This window comes from Bos taurus, chromosome 20 (assembly GCF_002263795.3).
Source record: "Bos taurus isolate L1 Dominette 01449 registration number 42190680 breed Hereford chromosome 20, ARS-UCD2.0, whole genome shotgun sequence".
Classification (NCBI taxonomy): Eukaryota; Metazoa; Chordata; class Mammalia; order Artiodactyla; family Bovidae; genus Bos; species Bos taurus.
In genome coordinates, this window is record NC_037347.1 from 47,998,304 (window position 1) to 48,022,388 (window position 24,085).

Sequence of the window (24,085 nt, forward strand, 5' to 3'; positions counted from 1 at the left end):
AGCATATTCTCCAGCAACAAAGGAACACAGCCCTGGGCTTCAAGATACAGGCTGCCCAAAGTCACCCCAAAACTATAGACATCTCATAACTCATTACTGGACATTTCATTGCACTCCAGAGAGAAGAAATACAGCTCCACCCACCAGAACACCGACACAAGCTTCCCTAACCAGGAAACCTTGACAAGCCACCTGTACAAACCCACACACAGTGAGGAAACGGCAGATAAAGAGAACTCCACAAACTGCCAGAATACAGAAAGGACACCCCAAACTCAGCAATTTAAACAAGATGAAGAGACAGAGGAATACCCAGCAGATAAAGGAACAGGATAAATGCCCACCAAACCAAACAAAAGAGGAAGAGATAGGGAATCTACCTGATAAAGAATTCCGATAATGATAGTAAATTATCCAAAATCTTGAAACTAAATAATCACATAGAATAGCCTGGAGACAAGGTGAGGTGCAGAAGGTTAACAGGACCTAGAAGTAAAAAGTCAATATTAATAAATGCAATAAGGAATTAAACACTTTGAGCAACAAAAGTAGATACAACGAAACAGGATTATGAATAGAAGTAATCCCAGATTTAGTATAAATTCTTAACGATCCTAGGGTTTTCAGAATGGTGACTACATTGACTTCAACTTAACGAGCTATGTTAATCCTTAACAAGAGTCAGCCTGTACTTTGGAGCTTCGAAGGCAGGAACTAACTTTTCTCTAGCTAGTCCTGAGCTTCCCTGGTGGCTCAGAGAGTAAAGCGTCTGCCTGTAATGCAGGAGACCTGGGTTTGATCCCTGGGTCAGGAAGATCCCCTGGAGAAGGAAATGGCAACCCACTCTAGTATTCTTGCCTGGAAAATCCCATAACAGAGAAGCCTGGTAGACTACAGTCCATGGGATCTCAAAGAGTCGGACATGACTGAGCGACTTCACTTTCACTTTCTTTCTTTCTTTCTAGCTAGTCCTAAATGGCATCTTCCAACTGAAAATATTGTATTTAGTGTAGCCATCCACTTTGTTTAATTATTTCACTGTATCTTCTGGATAACTTGCCTTAGTTTCTATGTTAACACTTTCTGCTTCATCTTGTACTTTATAGAGATGTCTTCTTTCTTTTAATATCATTCAACCTCTGCTTGCTTTAAACTTCTTTTTTTTCTTCAGATTTGTCACCTCTCACAGCCTTCATAGAATTGAAGACAATTATGACTTTGGCTCTAGATTAGATTTTGCCTAAAGGCAGAGGATGAGATTGTTAGATAGCATCATTGACTCAAGGGACATCAATTTGAGCAAACTCTGAGAGACAGTGGGGGACAGGGGAGCCTGATGTTCTGTAGTCTATGAGTTTGCAGACTTGGACATGACTTAGTAATTGAACAACAACAGGGAATATTGTGCCTGATTGGATCTTCTATCCAGACCATTACAGCATTCTCAGTATCAGCAGTAGGCTATTTTACTTTCTTATTATTCATATTTTCACTGGAGTAGCATTTTTAATTTCCTTAAAGAACTTTTCCTTTGCATTCATAACTAGGCTGTTTGGCACAAGAGGGCTAATTTTCAGCCTACCTTAGATTTCAGCATACCTTCTTCACAGAGCTTAATCTTATCTAGCCTTTGAGTTAAAATGAGAGATATGGAACTCTTCCTTTCATTTGAACACTTAGAGTCCATTGTAGGGTTATTAGCCAACCTAATTTCAATGCCATTGTGTCTCAGGGAATAGGAAGGCATGAGAAGAGAAAGAGATAGTAAAACAGCTAGTCAGTGGAGTGGTTAGGATACACATGTGAATTAATTAAATTTTATAGGTATGTGGTTTGTGGCACTCCCAAAACAATTAAGATAGTACTCTTGAAGATCACTGACCACAGATCATCATAAGAAATATGAGATAATAATGAAAATGTTTCAGTGTTGCAAGAATTAACAAAATATGAGACTTGAAGGGAGCAAATATTATTGGAAAAATAGCACTGAAAACTTGCTTGACACAGTTCAACTTCTATGTATTTTGTGATAGGAGTTCTGACCGTGCCAGATTATAGTCTTCTCATTTGCCTGTGAAATTCTTTTACATATTATTCTTTTATTTTTATCTAAGCTATTGATGTTTATTTAAATGTAATCATTTTCATCTTCATGGCTTTTATTTCCGATAAGTTTTTGCTTCCCGACAAAATTGAGAGTATTTTCTATTGTATTTTACATCTGTTAAATTCTCCTGAATTTCTTCTCCAGAATTCAGGAGATTGCCATGTACATTTAAACACTTTATAATTGTTGTTCAGTGAGTTATCCAAGGGGTGAATGAGGGCACTGCTGCAATAATAGGACCTTGGTGATGATAATAGTTATTTATTTTAGCTATCCTAATAGAAATCAACTATTTTTTGCTGAATCTGACAAATTTTGTTACAATGGATGACTCTCATTATGAATTGGGATTAGTAATTTAGAAGAGATCAATGTTATTCATACCTATAATTTTGGGGAGAAGTTAATTTTTTTTTTTTTTTGCTTCCATCTTTTATCATTTTCACCTATACTTTTTTCTGTATACAATTTCAATTTTTATGTCCTCATTACCTGTGTTTCTTTAAAATTTTAATATAAATTTCAATAAAACTGAAGTATATATTCTCTTCAATATATCAAATATGTTTTTCCCCCCATCTTGGGATGAATACATTTCATTATTGATGATATCATATTCAGTTCATAGTTACATTTATCTTTATTTTTCTTTTATACAAAGAACAGATTGCAAAAGAATTTATGATTTCATTGTTCATGCTCAAGGCTTTTCTTCACAATTTGTGGTTCACATACATCAAGGAATATTGAAATTTATTTTCCTGATGACCCTTGTCTTTTGCAATAAGCCATATATCATCTTTAGCTTACAGTGCAGAGATAAAAGTGATTGGCAGAAAAGACAACCATTTACCATTTAGGTGAAGGACAATGTCATATTTTCAATAATGGTACCTACCACTGGAGAATAGTATTTGCTTGTAGAAATAAAGCATTGAAAAATCAAAAGATAATGTAGTTTAACTTACTATTTTTATAGACAGGTCTCAAAACTACAAACAAAGAAAATAGTTATGTAGAAGAAATTTGCAGATTTCATTTTAAATATGCCCATTGTTTGTAAAAATACAAACTAAGTGGGTTAAATCTGTACTGCTTGTTGACCTCAGAATATTTAAGAAGAGTCAGAAACATCTAACTTCATATTTTATTATTAGCTATTTGATTTTGATGGTTACCTGTACATTTTATCAATGTCCCCATCTAGAAAATAAGGGTGATAATAGTAACAATCTTTTAAAAAGGATGTTTATAAATCCAATTAATTTATTCCCAAAGATAATTTGCTCTTTGATTAACAAATATATCCTCAATAAATGTCAACCTTAATGATAATAAAAGTTTTAAGAAGAACAAAAAGCTTACAGTAAATCCATTTCTATCCTACATTGTTATTGAAAGTACATGCTAGTGAACTTCTAAAACCCTAATTATGACCACAGACATTTAAAATCACCCATCTAAGTCATTCAGCTTTGATTCTTCCAGGAATATTGGGGCTTCCCTAGTGGCTCAGATGGTAAAGAATCTGCCTGCAATATGGTCCCTTGGTTGGGAGGATCCCCTGGAGTAGGAAATGGCAAACCACTCCAGTATTCTTGCCTGGAGAATTCCATGGACGGATGAATCTGCTGGGCTATATATAGTCCATGGGGTCGCAAAGAGTCAGACATGGCTGAGACACTGATGCACACACAGTCATATTATAATCTTAAAAATCTTATTTAAAAGTTGAAACGTCAAGGACATTTCTACTCAATCATAAAATAATCTTGATATAATTCTAAAAATGACATTATCAATGTAAAGAAAGAAAGAAAAATATAAGCAAAGACTAATTGTCTAAACCCTAGATCTATGCTTTGCTCAGTTAAAACTGGAAACACCATTAAAACCATCTTCAAATAAGTAACCTTTATACTTTGCCTTGTTTATTGAAGACTTTACTCATCATAACTTTAGACTTCAGAAAAATACAATAATTTTTCAAAACAGTTCACATGCTGTAAATTGTGGAGTATTTTTAATAGTCTGACATAAGGTAAATCATAATTCATACTTCTTCATTTTCAAAAAAAAAGATTAAACTGTCAATACATTTCAAAATACATTAATCAAACTTCATAAAATCTGATCCTGTATAATTGTATTTTCTGAATGGTTCTTTATTTAACATGTCAGAATCATGTGGATGGCTTATTAAAAATTTCCTTTCCTTATATCCCCTCATTAAATCTACTAACACAAAACTAAGGGTTGGGGCTCAAAAATTTGTGATTTAAACTATCTCCCTAGGTAATTCTTATGCACAAAATAGATTGAGCAAGAATGAGCATTATTTCTCCTAAAAAGATAAAATAACAATTAAAAACATGTGATTAAGTTTATATTTGTTTATGTGTAATTTCTAATACTCTGAAATAATATCATGTATGCTAGTTGGCAATATTTTAAGAAAAGTACTGTATCTTTGTGTTCAAATAATGTTTGCATCAATATTAATGAAATGCTAAACAAAAATATCTTAAATGTCTTCTTCTAGAGCTGCTTCAGTCATGTCCCAATTCTTTGCAACCCTCTATGGACTGTAGACTTCCAGGCTCCTCTGTCCATGGGATTGGATATTTTTAATAATTAACTGAATTTGCTTTACTAAATATTCCCAATCCAATGTCTTGGGAGAGAAAGCATTTTCAAATATTTGAAGCTTATATCTTGAATTTGTGTTTCTTCTCTCTCTCTCTTTATTTTTTTTCCCCACGTGTTTGTTTGTCTTGTTGGGGTAAGGTCTGTTTAGTATTTAGTGAGCTGAAAACAGTCTCATTCAGAATGAAAACCATTTCATTCTAACAGCCAGGAGTAAAAGATAAGTAATCAAAAACAATATATATAATATTATTCCAGACTTTCTATCTGGGATAGTAAGTGCAAGAAACAAACTATCATTGATATAATGGGATCAATTCATCCATATAAAATGGGAGAATAATTTAATTCATTTTTATCATATGAATGTATGTTTTAAAATTTAACCTCATGAAAAATTTTATGAAATTAATGGAGATATAAATACAATTGTAGGTACAGTTAATATATGAGAAAAGTGATAAAGTTTGACATTTACTAGGGAATGATAGTTTGATGATGTCCAAACAAAGAATATGAATCACTTTAAAAATAGAGAAATGAACATTTAATAAAAGACAAAGGCCACCTTTAGTAGCTAACAGACTGTGAGGCATACAAAATGAGTTGCTAGAGATTAATTGGCAAAGGAAAACTGGAATGCAGTGACTTTAGAAAAAATATACTTTTCAGAAGTATAGTGTGGCACATGAGAAAAATAATATGGAGAATCACCTGTGTGAATATGTGAATTAAAAACTGTTATTCTCTTTATTTGAAAGGGGAAAATGTCCTCAATAAAATATTTCTAAGGGCAAAATCCAATTATTAACATATATGTAGTAATATATGTTATCAGATAAATATAAATTAATTTTCATGAGTATGTATGTGAAAGTTGCTGAGTCATGTCTGACTCTTTTTGACCCCATGGACAATACAGTCCATTGAATTCTCCAGGCCAGAATACTGGAATAGGTAGTCTTTCCCTTCTCCAGGGGATCTTCCCAACCCAGAGATCGAACCCAGGTCTTCCACTTTGCAGGGAGATTCTTTACCAGCTGAGCCACAAGGGAAGCCTAAGAATACTGTATTGGGTCGCCTATCCCTTCTCCAGTGGATCTTCCCAACCCAGAAACTGAACTGGAGTCTGCTGCATTGCTGCTGCTGCTGCTGCTAAGTCTCTTCAGTCGTGTCCAACTCTGTGTGACCCCATAAACGGCAGCCCACCAGACTCTGCCATCCCTGGGATTCTCCAGGCAAGAACACTGGAGTGGGTTGCCATTTCCTTCTTCAATGCATGAAACTGAAAAGTGAAAGTGAACTCACTCAGTTGTGTCTGACTCTTAGCAACCCCATGGACTGCAGCCTACCAGGCTCCTCTGTCCATGGGATTTTCCAGGCAAGAGTACTGGAGTGGGTTGACATTGCTTTCTCTCTGCTGCATTGCAGGTGGATTATTTACCAACTGAGCTGTCAGGGAAGCCCATGAGTATATATAAGTACAGAAGAAAAGAACAGAAAACAATTATGATTAAGAATTACTTGTTTTATTTTGTTATTTTTGCCAAAAGCCCTCTAAAATATCTGTGTAATACACTGTTTTACTTATCTAAAATTTAATTGTGCAGAATGAAATCACATATTGTTTTTGTGGTAGGCTGAATAATGACCCTTCCTGGTGTTCATATTCTAATCTTCAGATTCTGTGAAGTGGACCCTGGCAAAAGATGTTTTTCAGGTATGATTAAGTTAAGGATCTTGGATGAGAAGATTTTTTCCTGGATTATTTGAGTTGATCTGAAGAAATCCTAGGATCCTCATAAGAAAACAAAACAAAAAAGTAAAGTAGAAGCAAACAATAGAACACTAAAAGCCTAGACAGAAAAGCTGGGTGATAAGTTTTGTTTCATTTGCTGTTTGTTACTTTGAAATTAGCACATTTGAAATTGCCTGTGTATATTGGGCAATTAAGGGTTTACATCTTACCTAGTATCATCTTACCTAGTGACATCAATGTTCTGCAGAAGATATCTGTTCAGAAAAATAAAGGTCTAAGAACACTTTAAGATTTATCCTTTGGCTGATCTCTAGGTTTAGTCCAAGCAGGAAATGAAGACTAAAACATAATTACAAATGATCTGAATATACATGGAAGGAGGCAATGTGTATTTCATCAGAGAACCAATCTGGAAAGGGTGAGTGACAGTAAGTCTTATTTTGCTTTGTCGTGTTAGAGTTTTCGTATCTCTCTCTCTCTCTCTCTCCCTTGGTAGTCAAGGAATTAAAGGAAATTTCTGTAAATAGACTAAAAATGGAATACAGATTTCAGATGACATTCATAGTAAAGAATACAGATTAAAAAAAAAAAAAGTTAAACAGCTACAGTTTAGAGCAAGCAACAAATAAAAGCATTTAGAATGTGAAGAATGTAATATCTACAGTTTCCCATTAATTTATTTGAAATGTCCACTTTATAAACACAACCAAAGATGAAACATGCAAATAAGCAAGAGAGTATGTTAATTGTATTTAAAAGAGTAACAAACTGTATCAGTGGTATTACAGGCTTTAGACTTACTAGACAAAGACTTTAAACCAAGTGTTCAAATATACGCAGAGATCTGAAGGAAAGCTTTGACAAATATCTAAAGGAAAATTGGTGACCCAACCAATAGAATATTTTTAAAAGAGATGCAAATTATGTAAAACATGGAACCAGGAAGAATTTTTTTTTTTAGCTGGAAAGTACACAACTGAAATTAAAAACTCACGAGAGAATTTCAAGACCTGATTCAAACAAACATAAGAATCAGGAAACTTAAAAGAAAGACCATTTGAAATTATGCAGTCTAAAGGAGGAGAATGAAAAAAGAATGAAGAAAAGAACAGACCTAAGAAATCTGTGGGACAATAAGATATCAATATATACATAATGAGTGACTGAGTAGGAAAGGAAAGAGAGAAAAGGACAGAAAAAAATGCTTAGATAAAAAATGGCCTCATATTCTCAAATTATATAAAAGACACAAATCTACATTTGCAAGAAATTAAAATAAGTGATTCTGAAAGCAATTATTCATATGCAATTGTTCCTGAATAAAATTAATAGTTAATTTGTCTTCAGAAAACCATGGAAGCCATAAGACATCAGTATAATATATTTAAAGTGAGGAAAAACAAAACTGTTGATTTTGAATTCTATACCACTAAAATATCCTTCAATATAGGAAAAATTATGATATTAGATATAAATGAAAATTTAGAAATTTTGTCAATGGTAGACCTGTCCAATAAGAAATGCTAAAAGGGTACTCACAGTATAATAAAAATGATGCTATGCAGTGTGCGTGTGTGTGTTTAAGAAAGAATGGTATAAGTAACTGCATGCTGCTGCTGCTAAGTTGCTTCAGTCATGTCCAACTCTGCGTGACCCCATAGATGGCAGCCCACCAGGCTCCTCCATCCCTGGGATTCTCCAGGCAAGAACACTGGAGTGGGTTGCCATTTCCTTCTCCAATGCATGTAAGTGAAAAGTGAAAGTGAACTCGCTCAGTCGTGTCTGACTCCTAGTGACCCCATGCACTGCAGCCTACCAGGCTCCTCCGTCCATGGGATTTTCCAGGCAAGAGTACTGGAGTAGGGTGCCATTGCCTTCTCCGAAGTAACTGCATAGGTAAATATTAAGGTGAGTAGTATGATTATTTAAAATTTTTAGCTCTATGTTTTTTACTTTTTTTTTTCTATTTGATTCTTTTTTTAAAATTTTTTAATTAATTTTATTTTATTTTTAAACTTTACATAATTGTATTAGTTTTGCCAAATATCAAAATGAATCCACCACAGGTATACATGTGTTCCCCATCCTGAACTCTCCTCCCTCCTCCCTCCCCATACCATCCCTCTGGGTCGTCCCAGTGCACCAGCCCCAAGCATCCAGTATTGTGCATTGAACCTGGACTATAGTTAAAATACAAATCCACACAAAATTTCTAAATCTGTGTTAATGAACACACAGTCTATGAATATATAAATGGTAACAGTAACAACATAAAGAAGGTATGGTGTGTCTATGTGAGTAGATTTGTATGCTATGGAAGCTACATTATATCAATGCGAACAGGATTATTATAAATTTAGGATGTTAACTAACTCAATTCCCAGAATAACCACAAAGGAAATGTCTGGAATAAATAAAAAAGGGAATGGGAAGAGTATCAAACAGGCACCCTACAAGAAAATCAAGCAAAAAGGAAGACAGTAATCAAGAAAACGAGCAAAAAAATATAAGACAAACCAAAAGCAAATAATTAATTATAGAAATACTCTTCTTATCGGTAATTACTTTAAATGTAAATGTATTAAACTCATCAATTGAAAGACAGTCACTAGCAGAATGGAAACAAAATATGGTCCAAAAAAATAATATCTATGAGAGACTCATGTTATATCATAAAATAGGTTGAAATTGAAATGATGAATAAAGATACTCTATGTAAGTAGAACAGAGGTGGTTATAAATCAGCATATAAGGTTTAACAAACTAAAGTAGAATATATATTCTCAAATGAACATGGAACGTTATTCAAGAAACATCATATATGAAGCCACAAAGCAAGTCCTAATAAGTATAAAAATTGTAATTATACAATGTATTTTCTTCTACAAGTATGCAATTAATCTAAAAATCAGTAATAGAAAGAAAACTAGGAAAAAAAAAAACAAATATGTGGAAATTGAAAAGAAAACTCTTTAGGTAATCAATAGGTCAAAGAAGAAATCACAGGTAAACAGTAAAACATCTTGGGATACATAAAAATTAAGACACAGCATACAAGATTTTATGGGATACAGTAAAAACCGTGCTCAGAGCAATTTTGAGCTGGAAGATGTTGAAAGATGTCAAATCAGCAACTAACTTTATGCCTTAGAGGAACGAGGAAAAAAAAAGAACAAACCTAACAGTAAATAGATTTGGCCACCTGATGCAAAGAGCCAACTCATTGGAAAAGCCCCTGATGCTGGGAAAGATTGAAGGCAGGAGGAGAATGGGGCAATAGAGGACGAGATGGTTGGACGGCATCACCGACTCAATGGACATGAGTTTGAGCATACTCTGAGAAAGAGTGAAGGACAGGCTACTGTCCATGGGAGTGCAAAGAGGCAGATACGATTGAGTGACTGACCAACAACAGTAAATAGAGGGAATGAAGTAATAAAGATTAGAGCAGAGATAAACTAACTAAAAAATAGAAAAGTAGTAGAAAAAAAAATCACATTTTTTTAAAGATTAACATAATTTAAAACTTTTTAACTAGCTTTACTTAGGGAAAATAAAACTCAAATAGCTAAAATCTGAGATGAAAGTGGGGACATAAATATCATCATTACAGAAACAGAAACAGAATTGTAATTGAATACTCTGGATAGTTATACACCAACAAGTTGGACCTAGATAAAGTGGACACATTTCTAGAAATAAACAAGTTACCAAAACAGACTCAAGAAGATACAGAAAATATAAACACACATAAAACAAGTAAGGAGACGTAATTAATCATTTGTAACTTCTGAGGGGAAAAAAAAAGTCCAGGAATAGGTGGCTACATTAGTGAATTATCTGAAACATTTAAAAGAGTTGTCACCAATTCTTCTCAGACTCTTCCCAAAAATAAAGAGCAGGAAACACTATCCATCTCATTCTGCAAATCCCATATTAAACTGATACTGAAACCATCTGAACTATGAAATATTCTCAGCAACATAGGGAGGAAATTTTGATACACGGTAAAGCTTGGATAACCCTCAGAGGTATTGCACTGTATGAATGAAATCATTTAAAGGATCACGTATTGTAAAATTGTACTTAGATAACAAAATTATAGAGATGGAGAATAGATACATGATTTCCAGAAATTAGGAATGGTGGGGGTGGGACAAGTGGTGGTGTGACTCTATAGGGTTGGCACAAGGGAGATTCTGTGGTAATAGAATAGCTCTGTAACTGGACTGCAGTGGTGGTTACTCAGAGCTACTACATAAAAGGTGATAAACCTGGTATTATCTATGTTTCTTCAGAGAAATGGAACCAATAATATCTATGTGTGCATAAATGTGTGTGTGTGTGTATGTATCACACATGCATGACAAAAAAAAAAAAGAGAAATTTATTTTAAGGAATTGGCTCATGCAATTATGAAGACTGACAAACCCAAAATCTGTATAGAATAGATTGGCAAACTGAAGATCCAAGGAAGAGGTCACGTTGAAGTTCAAGTCTGAAGGCCCACTAAATGCCATCTTTTCCCTCTAAATGTCTGTCTTTTGTTTTGTTGAGGATTTTAACTGATTGGAACCCCACACACATTGTGAAGGACAGTCTGCTTTATTCCATAGGTTTAAATGTTAACCTCATCCAAAAATACTCTCAAAGAATCATTCAGAATAATGTTTGACCAAATATCTAGGCACTGTTTTCCAGTCAAGTTCACACATCAAAGTAATCATCACAAGTTCATTCCTTGCTAACTTGGCACCCATATGCGCAATCTTAAACCATAATTAATCTCCAAATAAGTAAAAAATAAGTTCATACTTGCATCTACCATGATACAGCTATCTTATATACAAATAAAGATACATTAATTTTTTCCCTAGAAGAGGATGAAAAGTTCTTTGAGATGTAAACTCTTCTCCTTGATATCCCATAAATTAAATATTGTGATGTAAAATTGACAACACTTAAATGGTTCCATATAATGTATATATACATATATGTGTGTGTATATATATATATATATATATATATACCATTTTTGTTATAAACACTTCATTGTATTTTGGCATGTTAATATAGATGAGAGAAGATGAGCAGGGAGGATAATTTTAAAAAATTAGTTTTATTATCTCATTAAGACCTTTGTTTTCTCCACATCACACCATATATACTGGTAAGCATAGCATTCATATGTTAATCGTGTTCCAGCAACTATTTTAATTTGTGCTATTGCTCACTTCAGCACCAAACTTGAAATTTTCTCTAATCTACCTTCTTGTAAATACTAATCATCCCTCAGGATAAAGCTTAAACCCACTTTCAAGCTCAAGCCATAGTATTCTATCTTTGAAAACTCTCTTGCTCTTATTATTTGCATATAATGTTGATATTTGTGATATCCTGTCTTTGTTGATACAGTGTCTATGTGCCTATTTTCATATATACATATGTATGTATATATATATATATATATATACACACATATACACATATGTAAACTCCAGGAGTGATGGACAGGGAGGCCTAGAGTGCTGCGGTCCATGGGGTTGCAAAGAGTCGGACATGACTGAGTGACTGAACTGAACTGAACACATATGTAATTTTCCCTCCATTATTACATTGCATTTGGTGGTGGTTTAGTCGCTAAGTCGTGTCCAACTCTTGTGACCTCATGGATGTAGCCTTCCAGGCTCCTCTGTCCGTGGGAATCTCCAGGCAAGAATACTGGAGTGGGTTACCATTTCCTTCTCCAATATTGCATTTAGGAACTATGTAATATGTAGCCAGGTATTTCTTTGTTAGAGACATAATTGTGACAGTATTACATCCCATTAATTTCCTAGGGCTGTTACACAAAGTAAAGTAAACTCAGAGACATAAAACAACAGAAATATATTCCCTCACTGTTAAGAGAGTAGGGCATTTGAAATCAAGATATTTGCAGGGTTGGTTTCTTCCACAGGCTCAGAGGAAGAGTTTTTATAATTCTCTCTCCTAACTTCTGGTGTTTGCTGGCAAGGCTTGACATAATTCACTGCCTCAGTCTTCATATGGCTTTCTTCTTTGTATGTCTATGTCTGTGTGTCCTTTGCCTTTCTTACATAAAAACACAAGTTATTGGAGTAAAAGCCCACCTTAATTGTATGTCCTTACAGCAGCTTAAAAATATCTTCAAAGACCTCACGCTAAATAAAGGCGCATTCTGAGTTTCAATGTGACCTTGAATTTGAAGGGATGCTGTTCAATCTCCTGCAAAGTATCATTTAGTTAATGGTTAATTGATGTGGCTTCCTTTTTGGCTCAGACAGTAAAGCATCTGCCTGCAGTGCAGGAGACCTGGGTTCAATCCCTTGGTCAGGAAGATCCCTGGAGAAGGGAATGGCTACCCACTCCAGTATTCTTGCCTGGAGAATTCCATGAACAGAGGAGCCTGGCAGCCTACAGTTCATAGGGTTGCAGAGTTGAATATGACTGGGTGACTTGTACTAACACTACCATAGAACATTACTAAATCCATATTTATCAATATTATTTGATTTTTAATCTGTTTTGAAAACAAATGAAAAATGTGTCCTTCATCTAATTTTTAAAACAACTTATATTTTTTACTTTGCATCAAGAATCAATATATTTTCATTGTCCCAAAATCATTGTTATTTTTTAAATTACTGAAATGAATTTTTTGTTTAGAATCTTAATCTTCCTATAAGTGTTTGCATTAATTATTACTTCATATTTAGGTTGGCAAATGTCACCTTACATTTAACATAAAATTAATACAGGGAATAAAGACATAAAGTTATGTACAAAGCATTTCAATATTAAAAGTATTTATAAGGCCCTTGGACTGCAAGGAGATCAAACTGGTCAATCCTAAAGGAAATGAATCCTGACTATTCATTGGAAAGGCTGATTCTGAACCTGAAACTCCAATATATGGCCACCTGATACAAAGAACTGACTCCTTGGAAAAAACCCTGATGCTGAGAAAGATTGAAGGCAGGAGGAGAAGATGATGACAGAGGACAATATGGTTGGATGGCATCACTGACTCAGTGGAAGTTTAAGCAAGCTCCAGGTGTTGGAGAAGGAGAGGGAAGCCTGGCATATAGCAGTCCATGGGGTTGCAAATAGTTGGACATGACTGAGCAACTGAACAACAATAACTTTCATATTGTACATCTTTCAGTTTAGAGGCTTTACTCTCTAGAAGCAAAGTTAAACCAAATCATACTGGTTAGAGAGAGTTAGGAGGCATCCTAGTTCAACACCGGTACACACTACAGGCTTTGAAAGAGGAAGAGTAGAAAGCACTATATCAAATACTCATAGAATGCACTGTAGTAGTCATCTGTGTGTCATTTAGGATTATTTCAACTAATTTTTGCTAATATTTTCTGAGGAGAAGAAGGGATGGGCAGAGAGAAAAATAGGAAGAGAGACAGCCAGATGCAATGAAAGATAGATATTGAGGGAGGAAAGATGGATATTGAGAGAGGAAGAGAGGAAAAGAAGGTGGTAAAATCAAAATACAAGGACATTTTTACACCAGTACTACTATAAATTATAGCCTTCCCATGGCCAATCAATATCAGAACTGTGGCTATCAATCTGATTTAACTGGTGGTTCAGCACATTTTTTAATTATATGATTTTGCCAATTAATTATGGAGAAGGCAATGGCACCCCCCACTCCAGTACTCTTGCCTGGAAAATCCCATGGATGGAGGAGCCTGGTAGGCTGCAGTCCATGGGGTCGATAAGAGTCGGATACAACTGAGTGACTTCACTTTAATTTTTCACTTTCATGCATTGGAGAAGGAAATGGCAACTCACTCCAGTGTTCTTGCCTGGAAAATCCCAGGGATGGGGGAGCCTGGTACGCTGCCATCTATGGGGTCGCACAGAGTCGGACACAACTGAATTGACTTAGCAGAAGTAGCAGCCAATTAATTAAAGCCTCTACCTTATTTACACATAGCAATAAATATTATACTAACTCTGTAATACTTAAAGACTATACTTTCATTTTGAGATAAGTTGGAGGGAGTGATACTGAAGCTGAAGCTCCAATACTTTGGCCACTTGATGTGAAGAACTAACTCATTGGAAAAGACCCTGATTTTGGAAAAGATTGAAGGCAGGAGAGAAGGGGATAGCAGAGGATGAGACTGTTGGATGGCATCACCAACTCTATGGACATAGTTTGGAGAAAGCTCTGGGAATTGGAGATTGACAGAGAAGCCTGGTGTGCTGCAGTCCATGGGGTTGCAAAGAGATGGACATGACTGAGCAAATGAACTGACTGACTGAAGTTAGTTTTGTGTGGCAAGATTTTTTTTTTTGTCCTTTCATGTTATGGCATTAACTTCAATCTCCTGAGCAAGTGAATGCTCCAGATTTTCCTGTTCTCTTCTATTTATCACTGCCTTGAGTACCTTCCTTTTTTTGCTAGTTTATTTTCCTTTCATTTTATCCTCCAATCTCCTAGAATTTCTCTTCACAAATGGGAGGATACCCCAAGATCATATTTCTTTAATAAGAAATACGTGTGCAATTTAATGTATAAATTAAATAGCAATTTTAAACAATCACACCAACCACTAGGATCATTGTTTTCAGTGATATGCAAATGAACATGTAATCAGTAGGGTACATAATCACACGTAGAAAGAAATCCTAAAGTTCGGGTGGTCAGTCGGTACTGACTAATTTTCTAGGCTCTGAATGGATTTAATTAGCACTTCATGAAAATTAAAATCCAGAAGACAGAAAAATACTTGTAGTAATAATATATAGAAGTGAAAAAACATCAAAGGTTTGAAAAAAAACATGAAGCCTAAAAATCACTAAAGTAGGGTACTTAAAAATATTTTGGACTATGCTTGCCATATTCCTAAGCACTTAACCATCAATTCTCAAAAAAAAAAAAAATCATTATTTTGTTGTCCCAATTTTAATATGAAAAAAGTGATACTTTAGCAGTTCGTTTTATATTTGCCTATATTCACACATTGGGGTGAATTATGGGATAGTTATTCAGATACAAGCTGACTTATTCAAATGTCAAGAAGCAAAAGTTAAAGATACACTGCTGATGGCTTATGAGAATAATTTTTCAAATAAATTTTTGTGGTCACTTGTAAATTATTCTAATTTATAAAAAGAATACCAGTGACATAAGTGCATGTTATCATTAGGTCAGTAGAGTGAGAAATAAAATTCAGATTTAAATTGGGTTAGAACATTCACACAAATATGTTCAAAATGGTAAAAAAAAAAAAAAAAAAAAATCTGCCTGCAGTGCAGGAGATGCAGGAGACGGGGCTTTGATCCCTGGGTTGGGAAAATCCCCTAGAGGAGGAAATGACAGCAGACTCCAGTATTCTTTCCTGGAGAATCCCATTGACAGAGGAGTCTGGCAGGCTACCATCAATGGGATTCCAAAGAGTCGCACATGAGTGAGCAACTAAGCATACATTATTGGTATTTAGAAATGTGAATATGTATGCTGTTACTGCTGCTGCTGCTAAGTCACTTCAGTCATGTCTGACTCTGTGCGACCCCATAGATGGCAGCCCACCAGGCTCCCCCAACCCTGGGATTCTCCAGGCAAGAACACTGGAGTGGGTTGCTATTTCCTTCTCCAATGCATGAAAATGAAAAGTGAAAGTGAAGTCACTCAGTCGTGTCCGACTCCAAGTGATCCCATGGCCTGTAGTCTACCAGGCTCCTCCATCCATGGGATTTTCCCGGCAAGAGTACTGGAGTGGGTTGCCATTGCCTTCTCCAGAATATGTATACCTAATTATATATATATATAGTCATGTAGAATGAAATATAATTGTATATTATGTAGTAGTCATGTGATGTGAATTGAACCATAAGTAAGCCTGAAAAATCAATGCTTTTGAACTGTGGTGCTGGAGAAGACTCTTGAGAGGCCCTTGGACAGCAAGGAGATCAAACCAGTCAATCCTTAAGGAAACCAACATTAAATATTCATAAGAAGGACTGATGCTGAAGCTGAAACTCCAATACTTTGGCCACCTGATGGAAAGAGCTGACTTTTGGAAAGAAAGACTGAAGGTAAAAGGAAAAGGGAATGACAGAGGATGAAATGGTTAAATAGCATCACTGACTCAATGGAGGTGAAATTAAGCAAACTCTGAGAGATAGTGAAGGACTAAGGAATGTGGCGTGCTGTAGTCCATGGGGTCACAAAGAGTTGGACACTACTTGGCAGAATGAACAACAACATATGAGGTTGACATTTCTCCTGTATACAATAATGTACATGGGTTTTATTATTCCAACTTTATTTAGCCACTCTTTCAAAAATAACAGAAACTGTATCATTCAAATATTCTAGTAGGATTGAGATTTCTCTTTATTTTAACACTAGTTTAAAGTTATTTTCAAATAATCTATTTTTGTAGGTTTTATAGTCATGTGAATATATGGTAAAAGCCACCACAATATTGTAAAGTAATTAGCCTCCAATTAAAAAAAAAAAAAAAAAGACTTCTCAGGTGTTCCAATGTGAAGAAACCACCTGCCAATGTAGGAGACATGGGTTTGATCCCTGCGTCATCAATATTCCCTGGAGTAGAAATGGCAACACACTCCAGTATTCTTGCCTGTAATTTCCATGAACAGAGGAGTCTGGTGGGCTAGACTCACCAACGAGTTGGACGTGACTGAGTGACTGAGCAAATCAAATACTTTGGTATATCAAAATGATAGCTCATGACCAAGTTGGCTTTATTTTAGCAATGCAATACCAGTTTAACAATCCAAAATCAATTAATGTAATTAACCATGGAAAAGACGAGTAAAAGAGAGAAAACCATATGGTAATCTAAATAGTTATAGAAATAGCACTTTAAAAACTTCAATATCCATTCATCATTTAAAAAAAATCAGGAGTGTATAATTAAAGAATTTGCTCAACCTAATAAAGATAATTTATGAAAAACTGATAACTCACAACATTATTAATAATGAAAAGCTGAATAATTTTTCCGTATGATCATAATTTTTCCCTATACTATCCCTGAAATAGCAAGGGTTTTAGCTATCACGACTTGTTTTCAATATTTCACTGATAGTGCTAACCAATTATATAATGTAAGAATAATATAATAGTAGTGCATTCTGCAAAAAATATTTAAACTTGTCTCTATTTTGCAGAAGATATGATTGCATAATAAAAATGAAACCAAAAATAATTTTCAAAACATGGATTTTTCTTAAGATAAACAAATAAAAACCTTTGTCTTATATTGGAGAAACTAAAGTATTATCCGATCATCATCCCAAATTCTATCTAATAATGTATCTTTCAAAATCCATTTTGTTAAACCTATGATTTGGAGGAAACATTTATGAGATTTCAACATATTTTTAAAACTTTTGTTATGTAAATGCATGAAATTTTTCATGAGTATTTTGTGAATATAGTTTATAATATCTCAAAAACAAGTCATTTTCCATAATAGTTCAATAAATGAAAACTGTGTTTTCCAAAAGCTTTTATTTAATTTAATGTTCTGTGTTGCATTTAGAGTGCCTTTATTTTTAATTTATTTTCAAACTAAAATATTAATTGGTAGGTATCAGGTATTTATTTTGTAGATTTTCATATAGTAAGTATAAGAAAGGAGTGAGTCTTTACTAAGTATCATTATGAAATTCTGTCAGTTGTAAGATATCTATTTTACAGTACTTTTAATAGAAGATATTTTTAGTTAATAGCCAACGAAAAAGTTTCAGTGAAAGCAAGATGCATTCACACTGCACACTTAATTAGGTTATGAATAATTTATTAAAATAGCAGTTATCACATTATAACCCTATGAATCTAAAAAAGCATAAACTTCAAATTTTAAAACAACTAATTTTATGATATCTCTTTGTGCTATGAACGCACCACTCTTTTATTCCAGTTAAAAGATTATTTCAACTTTACAAATAGCCAATTTAAATATCCTTAATTTCCCACAAGGCATTTCTTAATATAATGAATCAGTAATAATTTTAATTTGACTAATAAAAGATGTTTTCTTTGTTGAAAAATGTAAAGCAATTCCCAAGATACTATGACACCCAAAAGGAATATCTAAAAACAATCGAATTTAAGAAAATAACTAACTTCATCATTTTCCTGCATTCCCATAAAATGAACAGGGGAAAATGTGTCACTATGCTAATTAAATAATTCAAGTCTATTTTTAGTTTGACTGATGGTTTCAGGCAATTATAAATAACATGGAATTAGAATTAAAAACAGAACTTTGAAATGTAAGCAAAAACAGTAATAATATTAATACTAGTATTAGTTGGAATATTAGTCTACTATGTGTAATATTTTAAAAAGTACTTAATTTAAAGAGAAATTAAGACATTTAAATATCTTACAAAATGCACATTGCAAATCAATGACTATTCAGAATCAAGTTTTGTTAGTGTTACTTAAGAAACTCTAACTGATATACTTGATTTTATCATACCTTTCCCTCTCCCTGAAAGTAAGCATCCCATTGAAAACTTAGCTAAATTATTATCAAGTTTTGAGATAACTCATGCTGAGAAAAACATCTCTAGAAAATTTGTTTTGACAGTAAAAGCTAAATAGGGCCTAAATTAAAATTAATTGTCATTTGGTAATTTATCTGTAACCACAGTGTAAAGGCCTATTAAAACTGGAGGGCATTTTCTTTGCTGTAATGATCTAATATATAGAAAATACAACTGGAAATCAAAATATACTTTTTTGCCTTAACACAGATTTGAACAAGTTATTTAATCTCTGTTTGTCTCAGTGTCATGATTTACAAAATTCTCTTTTGGCTATAAATTATCATTGCTATAGAATTATTCTTAGCTGCACCCATCTATTTAATATCATGAACATTGTTTCTCTGCACACAAATAGTTTACAGAATATGTGAGAGCTAAATTATTTCTCTGTACCAGTATTTGATTTTGTATTTATTAACCAAGAATCACCACTGTGGCCAGTATAAATATATTGAAGTGTATATTTATATATAAAAATATTTAAAGTGGTGAGGTACCAAACAAAAATTACCACAAATAAACCCAGGTTTGTTGTCTTGTTTATAATTTTAAGGGATGCTTTAAATCATAAACATTTACAAAAAGTACCTTCATTTAGTAGTAGTTCAACAATGGCACCCCACTCCAGTACTCTTGCCTGGAAAATCCAGTGGACGGAGGAGCCTGATAGGCTGCAGTCCATGACGTCGCTAAGAGTCGGACACACTGAGCGACTTCACTTTCACCTTTCGCTTTCATGCGCTGGAGAAGGAAATGGCAACCCACTCCAGTGTTCTTGCCTGGAGAATCCCAGGGACGCGGGAGCCTGGTGGGCTGCCGTCTATGGGGTCGCACAGAGTCACACACGACTGAAGCAACTTAGCAGCAGCAGCAACATCAAAAAAGGAAAACAATTATATAATTTTATAAAGTACTTAATGATGACTAGTGGAGAAGGCAATGGCAACCCACTCCAGTACTCTTGCCTGGAAAATCCCATGGATGGAGGAGCCTGGTAGGCTGCGGTCCATGGAGTCCCTAGGAGTCAGACATGACTGAGCGACTTCACTTTCACTTTTCACTTTCACGCACTGGAGAAGGAAATGGCAACCCACTCCAGTTTTCTTGCCTGGAGAATCCCAGGAACCGGGGAGCCTGGTGGGCTGCCATCTATGCGGTTGCACAGAGTCGGACACGACTGAAGCAACTTAGCAGCAGCAGCAATAGTATGACGAAGGACAGAAATGGTAAGAATGTAACAGAAGCAGAGAGATAGGAAGAGGTGGTAAGAATACATAGAAGAACTATACAAAAAAAGGGCTTAATGTCCCAGATAGCCATGATGATGTGGTCACTCACTTAGAGCCAGACATCCTGGAGTGTGAAGTTAAGTAGGCCTTAGGAAACTTTATTATGAAAAAAGCTAATAGAGGTGATGGAATTCCTGCTGAAATATTTAAAATCCTAAAAGATGCTGCTGCTAAAGTGCTGCACTCAATATGTCAGCAAATTTGGAAAACTCAGCAGTGGCCACAGGACTGGAAAGATCAGTTTTCATTCCAATCCCAAAGAAGGACAATACCAAAGAATGTTCAAACTACCATAGAATTGTGCTCATTTCACATGCTAGCAAGCATATGCTCAAAATCCTTCAAGCTAGGCTTTAGCAGTATGTGCAGTGAGAGCTTCAAGATGTACAAATTGTGTTTCAAAAAGGCAGAGGAACCAGAAATCAAATTGCCAGCATTTTTTGGGTCTTGGAGAAAGCAAGGGAGTTCCATAAACATATCTACTTTTGCTTCATTGACTTTGCTAAAGCCTTGGACTGTGTGGATCACAACAAACTGTGGAAAATTCTTAAAGACAAGGGAATACCAGACCACCTTACCTGTCTCCTGAGAAACCTGTATGTGGGTCAAGAAGCAACAGTTAGAAGTAGACATGAAATAGCTGACAGGTTCCAAATTGGGAAAGAAGTACAACAAGGCTGTCTATTGTCAACCTGCTTATTTAACTTCTATGCAAAGTACATCATGTGGAATGCTGGGCTGAGTGAATTACAAGCTGGAATCAAGATTTCCAGAAGAAATATGAACAACCTGAGATATGTAGATGATACCACTCTAATGGCAGAAGGAGAAGAGGAACCAAAGAGCCTCTTGATGAAGGTGAAATGGTGGTGGTGGTTTAGTTGCTAAGTCATGTCCGACTCTGCCACCTCATGGACTGTATTCTGCCAGGCTCCTCTGTGCATAGGATTCTCCAGGAAAAAACACTCTTGTGGGTTGCCATTTCCTTCTCCAGGGTATCTTCCCAAATTAGGGATCAAAGGTGAAAGAGGGAAGATAAAAAAAGCTTGCTTAAAACTGAACAGTCAAAAAATGCAGATCATGGCACCTGTTCTCATCACTTCATGACAAATCAGTTCAGTTCAGTTGAGTTCAGTCTCTCAGTCGTGTCCAACTCTGCGACCTCATGAATTGCAGCATGCCAGGCTTCCCTGTCCATCAACAACTCCCGGAGTTCACTCAAACTCTTGTCCATCGAGTTGGTGATGCTATCCAGCCATCGCATCCTCTTTTGTCCCCTTCTCCTCCTGCCCCAGTCCCTCCCAGCATCAGGGTCTTTTCCAATGGGTCAACTCTTTGCATGACGTGGCCAAAGTATTGGGGTTTCAGCTTCAGCATCAGTCCTTCTAATGAACATCCAGGACTGATCTCATTTAGGATGGACTGGTTGGATCTCCTTGCAGTCCAAAGGACTCTCAAGAGTCTTCTCCAACACCACAGTTCAAAAGTATCAATTCATGACAAATAGAAGGGCACAAAGTGGAAACAGTGACAAATTTTATTTTGAGGGGCTCCAAAATAACTGCGGACAGTGACTGCAGCTGTAAAATTAAAAGATGCTTGCTCCTTGGAAGGAAACTTATGACAGACCTAGACATCATATTAAAAAGCAGAGATTTTGTTTTACCAACAAAGATCCATACAGTCAAAGATGTAGTTTTTCCAGGAGTCGTGTACAGATGTGAGAATTGAATCATAAAGAAAGCTGAACACCTAAGAAGTAATGCTTTCAAATTGTGGTACTTGAGGACACATCACGATAGGGCTCATGACTCTGGATGGTTCAGCAGTAAAGCATTTTGCCTGCCAATGGGGCCTCAAGGAGTCCGACAAGACTTAGTGACTAAACGACCACCGCAGAAGATTCTTGAGAGTCCCTTGGACTATAAGGAGATCAAACCAGTGATTCCTAAAGGAAATCAACTCTGAATATTCATTGGAAGGTCTGATGCTGAAGTTGAAACTCCAGTACTTTGGCCACTTGATGGGAAGAGCCAACTCACTGGAAAATGCTGTTTCTAGGAAGACTGAAGGCAGCTGGAGAAGGGGGTTGCAGAAGATGAGATAGTTAGATAGCATCACTGTCAGTTGACATGTATTTGAGCAAACTCCAGGATATAGTGAGGACAGAGGAGCCTGGCTTGCTTCATACAGCCCATGGGGTTGCTAAAAGTTGGACATACGTTAGCGACTAAACAACATCAAAGCAGCTCAAGCTGATAACATTGAAAAGGAAATCAAAATTAAAATAACTTTTCCCTTTAGAATAATTTAGTAATGTGTATCCTAATTAATTGTCTATATTTTGGGGTCAATATTACCATTGATACTGTAATAAACTGAATGGTGTTCTCCCAAAAGATATGCCCACTCAAAACCTGTGGATATGAACTGATTATGAAAAAGGGTCATGCAGATGTACTTGAGTTACACATCTCAAGATGAAATAAAATCATCCTGGAATTATCCAGGTAGACTTTAAATTCCCTTAGAAGAGGAGAGACATAGAGGACAAGGTCATGTGAAAGGAAGCCATAGATTGGAGTGATGTGCTGATAAACAGAATCATCAAGGATTGATGTTAACCAGTAAAAGCTAGGAGAGAGTAGCACGGAACAAATTATCCCTTAGAATCTGCTGATGGCTTATTTTTGGACCTCTTAACTCTAAAACTGGGAGAATAAACTTATGTTGTTTAAAACCACCCAGTTTCTACTAATTTGCTATGAAATCTCAAGGAAATTAACACAGATAATTTACCAGCAAAAGTATTTTGAGAGGCAGCCATCAGATCAGATCATCAGATCAGTCATTCAGTTGTGTCTGACTCTTTGCGACCCCATGAATTCCAGCACGCCAGGCCTCCCTGTCCATCAGCAACTCCCGGAGTTCACTCAGACTCACGTCCATCGAGTCAGTCATGCCATCCAGCCATCTCATCCTCTGTCGTCCCCTTCTCCTCTTGCTCCCAATCCCTCCCAGCATCAGAGTCTTTTCCAATGAGTCAACTCTTCACATGAGGTGGCCAAAGTACTGGAGTTTCAGCTTTAGCATCATTCCTTCCAAAGAAATCCCAGGGCTGATCTTCAGAATGGACTGGTTGGATCTCCTTGCAGTCCAAGGGACTCTCAAGAGTCTTCTCCAACACCACAGTTCAAAAGCATCAATTCTTCAGCACTCAGCTTTCTTCACAGTCCAACTCTCACATCCATACATGACCACAGGAAAAACCATAGCCTTGACTAGACGGACCTTTGTTGGCAAAGTAATGTCTCTGCTTTTGAATATGCTATCTAGGCTGGTCATAGCTTTCCTTGCAAGGAGTAAGCCTCTTTTAATTTCATGGCTGCAGTCACCATCTGTAGTGACTTTGGAGCCCAGAAAAATAAAGTCTGACACTGTTTCCACTGTTTCCCCATCTATTTCCCATGAAGTGGTGGGACCGGATGCCATGATCTTCATTTTCTGAATGTTGAGCTTTAAGCCAACTTTTTCACTCTCCACTTTCACTTTCATCAAGAAGCTTTTGAGTTCCTCTTCATTTTCTGCCATAAGGGTGGTGTCATCTGCATATCTGAGGTTATTGATATTTCTCCCAGGAATCTTGATTCCAGCTTGTGTTTCTTCCAGTCCAGTGTTTCTCATGATGTACTCTGCATATAA